This window comes from Nematolebias whitei, chromosome 6, assembly GCF_014905685.2.
Source record: "Nematolebias whitei isolate Nwh7 chromosome 6, NemWhi1, whole genome shotgun sequence".
NCBI lineage: Eukaryota > Metazoa > Chordata > Actinopteri > Cyprinodontiformes > Rivulidae > Nematolebias > Nematolebias whitei.
The window spans coordinates 14,875,222-14,880,376 of NC_056503.1; the positions used below are offsets into that span (position 1 = coordinate 14,875,222).

General features: G+C 38.8%; 1 protein-coding gene across 1 annotated transcript in view; it reads left to right on the forward strand.

Moving 5' to 3' along the window:
• The window catches only part of LOC119411546 (maltase-glucoamylase, intestinal), a 156,142-nt gene that overhangs the window by 114,584 nt on the left and 36,403 nt on the right, over positions 1 to 5,155 (forward strand). The window lies entirely within an intron of this gene.

Consider the following 5,155-nt stretch of genomic DNA (forward strand, 5'->3'; position numbering starts at 1 on the left):
ACAGGGCGTTTAATTCTGATGATGCGGTAATGACATTGAATGTGTGTTCTACACCTAAAAATAAGATGCATAAGAGGAGAGTTTGGATAAACATATAATATTAGAGCAAGACCAAGTCAAGGTAATGTAGAAAATGAGCCTATAGTGCACTTGGACCAAACGGGAGAAAGGACAAAGATTACAGACAAAGAGAAAAGCGGTGTTGAAGCAGGGTCAGATATGAGAAAGAGAAGCAAAGAAAGGAAAGTTTTTTTGCAGATTCATTCTCTCTGCTTCTAGTGTCTCTTTTGCCCTCAAACTAATTTCAGTTTTGACTGAGAGATAATTCTGGTGCATTACAAGCATGCTGCCAGGTCTACAGTCATACCAGAGTTGAATTGATTAAACCAGATATATTGCCTAACATATCAATGAAGGTGTGCAGTTGTACAAGCCTGTGGTAGAGCTTAGATGTTAAAATATAGCTAAAATACAGGACTTGAATGGAAGGGGGCAAATAACTGCCTTTGTCTCGAAACATCAAAAAGTATATATTGTGGACAATGTCTCTACTTCTGGATTATCTACTACTATCTACTGGATTTTCATCACCTATACTGTTTTGTTTGAGGCTGAATTACTGCATCAATTATAAGCACTTAAACCAGCCTCCTGGGAACTACAGTTCTGTGTTTTAAAAAGCCACAAATATTCATTTAAATTGATTCCTTAACTAAAGGAGGCAATTGCTAATACCGTACCGTATTTTTTGGACTATAAGGTACACTTAAAATCCTTTAATTTTCTCAAAAATTGACAGTGAGCCTTATAATCAGGTGTGCCTTCTGTATTAACTCTGGTTGTGCTTACTGACCTTGAACCAATTATATGTGGTTATTGTGAATGAGTTGAAGAAAGTTTGACTTATCTGACTGTTTTGTTTTGCTTATTGGGCGGCTGTGGCTGAGTGGTTAGAGCAGTCGTCCTCCAATGCAAGAGTTGGGGGTTTGAATCCACCAGCAGTCACATGCCGAAGTGTCCCTGGACAAGACACTGAACCCCTCACTGCCTCTGATATGTGTCCCATCGGTGTATGAATGTGATAAAGCTCTGATTAGTCTCTTTATAATGATATGTTCAATTAGCTTTGTAGAGATCTAGTAGAGTGCTGTATGAATGGGTAAATGAGGACACAGATTGTGTTGTAAAGTGCTTTGATCAGATAGAAAGGTGCTATATAAGTGCAATCCATTTAATGTACCTTATGATACGGTACACCTTATGTATGAAAACGGACCTGTTCATTGATATTGTACCTTATAATCCAAAAATACTAAACTATCATTGGCACTTGGTAAAAGAAAATTTGATGAGTCTGTATATGTGAGAGTAGCTCTGCTGCAGCTCCCAAGATGGCCGCTAACGACCTACACCTGGACCTTTGATATCTGAACCCTGTTGCTGGGACTCATGCATCTCGGGACTCCTGAACTCACTCCAGTACCGAAGAAGCTGTAAGACAGAAACAACAAATCAAATCCTTTCCTCCTGTGTCACTTACCTGCTCCCGACCTGAACAAACTATTTCCCTCTTCCAGGAGTTCCAGTCCCAGGGCCCTGTATATATATTGAATATATTTTTCTAGTATCACTGTAAATAAACATCACTTTTCGTAGCCTGAGTCTTGTGTCGTTCTGGGTCTCGTTACAACTGGGTTGCCCGCACATACAACAGTATATATACACACACACACCTATATATATATATATATATATATATATATATATATATATATATATTTATATATATTTTTTTCTTTTATTTTTTTTTTTTTTCTCACTAAACTTAACCAAGTAAATATTTTGTTAACACCAACAAATGGAGGTTGTGCGTATATGTAAAGACAATATTAATAATTATAATAATACAAGGCCAAGTACACAGTGAAACATTGTTGCTATACACTATTAATATTTGCAACGTAAATGCAAGATTTTCTGTCTAGTTTTATCTTTTTTTTTTTCTTACGCACACACGCATGCCCTCATACTCGCACTCCCAATTTACCATAATTATTACCTTCCAGTGAGCCCCTTTGCTGTTGCAGTGTCAGGGTGCTGAGAAAGATTACTGAAAAGTGAGGCAGATAGAATTCATGTGACTTCAGATAATTACATGCCTGTAAATCTTCCCAGGAAATTAAATGATAATCTGGTAAACTGCTTAGGTCATAAGATAATGGAAATGGTAGAAATACGTACAGTTAGGCTTGGGCTATGTAACCACTGAACTACAGTTAATCATCAGGGCTACAGGTAATCATCATGAGCAAATGACCAAACTGAACTAAAGCCGGGAATAAAAAAAAAAAAAAAAAAGTAGTTTTATTGCTTAACTTTTTTTAATATCTCCTAAAACCATCATGTAATAGGTGAAATGTAATTTGCTTGAAATAAAGAAGCAGCAGCTCAAATATTCACACTTACTTAAAAAGCACAAAGTGATTTGCATATGCACATCAAGACACAAACACGAACGGCATCATGGAGAGGAACATATGGTCTTGACACACTTCAGTTGAAAATCTTCATGATTGAGGGTGTGTTTATACAGTTGATGTGTGTGCTTTAACAGACTGATTGTTGTCCTCACTGCAGTTCCTGAAAATGGTGCAACATCTTTAGCCCATTACTATAAAAAATGCAGTAAGTTCTGTGCTCTTGTTCTGTCCCACGGAGATGAAAGGATTGTTGCCAACCAAAACTAGGTAAACATCATTAAAACAAGGCAGTCTTTAGAGCTGTTGCTTCACATCAAGAAGGTTGCAGGTTCACAACCCAGCTGGAATGTGTGGAGTCATGCTCTCACCGTGCTTGCATGGATTTTCTCATTGTACTCTAGTTTTTTCCCAACAAATCAAAAACATGCATGTTAGGCTGATTGGTAACTCTAAGTTGTCCCTAGGTGTGAACGAAAAAAGTGAATGTTTGTCTCTGCTGTCTCTATGTGTCCCTGTGATGGACTGGAGACCTGCCCAGGGTGTCCCCCACCTCTCACACAATGACTGCTGGATGTGGGCACCAATCACCCGAAAAGGAAGAAGCGGTTATAGATAATGGATGGATGATTGTATGGTCACTCTCAGTTGTCAATAGGTGAGGATGTGAATGGTTGTTTGGCTTCTCTGTGATCAGTTCTACATCGGAGAAACTAAGCAGCTGCTGGCCAGAAAGATGGCCCAGCACAAAAGAGCAACATCATCAGGCCAGGACTCTGCGGTCTACACTCATCTCCAGGCCAGCGGTCACTATTTCAGGGATGAAGATGTTCACATCCTTGATAGAGAGGAACGTTGATTTCAGAGTGGAGTGAAGGAAGACATCTTTGTGAAAAGAAACCGTCCATCATTAAAATGGGCCGGAGGCGTCAGTGTCCAACTGCAACCTTCTTACAATGCTGTTATTGCTAGTATCACTCAGCCGTCTGTGAATAGCAAGCGGCCATCAGAGCACTAATGATCGCTCATTAGGCTGATGGTCCCCTTTTAGCATGTGAACAGCTAGTTTTGGCTTTCTCCAGCAACTTGGTTGATCCTCTATGAGAAGGTGCTGTTTATAAAACAAGTTTAGTGCAGCTCCTCAGACTGACAAAGTATTTTGGATAAAAGACAAAAAGTTTCTACAATTTAAAAAAAAAAAAAAATATATATATATATATATATATATATATTTAATTTATTATTATTATTATTTATTTTTAATCCGTCCAGAGGACCTGACTTAAGTTTGTTTGGCTTGTATGGCTTATTGGGCTCTAAGTGGCCATGTGATATGCCACCTGTCTAGGGGACATATCATCTTTCACATAAAAAAAAAAAAAAAAAAAAGTTAGAGTTAGGCATCAGTCCCACTATTACCATATGTTTTTCATTCAACCTTTATTTAGACAGGTAAATCCCATTGAGCCTCGAGGACTCATTTACAAGAGAGACCTGATTTCAACAAAGAATGATGACAACAATGGACAACAGCGACAACAATAAACAGTTATAAAAAGTCATACTACAGGGTTTTTTTTTTTTTAACAAATAGGATGGCTAAAAGAAACAAGTAACAAAAAACAGCTAGATTCTAAGGCGAATGTAGAAAACTAAAAACAGGAACATGTCTGCATTGGTCCCTGCCAGGAGTCCAACAGATTCTTAAAGCCACTTAGAGAGGTCAAGGTCGAGAGCTTCAATTGTTTTTGTAAGATATTCCAGAAAACAGGAGCGGAGTAGGAGAAGGCCCTCTTGCCTAGTTCAGTCCTCACTGAGGGAACACTGCAGGTAATAATGTCCTGAGAGTGCACGCTGTAGCTGCACTCACGCAGAGAAAAAATGGTAGATCATTGACAAATATAGCTAGTTAGCTTTGGTGTCCTCTTTAGGTATATATGGCATGATCACCCACTTCGGATGTTATCAGCCATTAAATGGCTGTTATTAGTTGTCATCATCCCCATATGTACCGGTCAGATTGCCCCTCCTGTACCTCCCAGTGGGTTTAACGGTACGTTGTTAGTGTTGTTAGCGATGATAATAGGCTCTATTTTTAGCTTTGTTAGCACTCATAATAGCTTCACGTGGTTAGGTTTGGAATAAAGGGTCTGGCGGTTAGGTTTACGTCTGGGTTAGGTTTAGGCACAAGGGTAAGGGGGTTAAGTTTAGGGTTGGTCCTCAGGGTCAGATGTAAGCTTACGTTTAGGAAAAGGGTTAAATAAGCTGAAAACAACTAAAAAGACACTTCCTGGTTTACCCCCATGTGACGCTGCCTATTATCAACAATAATAACGATAATAACGTACCTTTAAACCCACTAGGAGGTAGGTGGGACAGTTTGACCGCTACATTTAGGGATGATAACAACTAATAACGACCATTTAATGGACTGATAACATCTGAAGCCACTCGCATGATGGGGTGCTGTACTTCACTTCCAATAAATCTAACGTGCAAAACTAAACTGTAAACGTCATACAGAGTGCATATCAGTTATGGCATTTCAGTGGCTCAAAGTCAAATCATATCTAGGTTTATTTACTCCCTATAGTTGGGATAAAACAAAAAAAACAAACAAAAAAAAAAAACCACTGTATTAGTGCCAGCAGCACGGTGGCGCAACTGGTAGAGTTGCT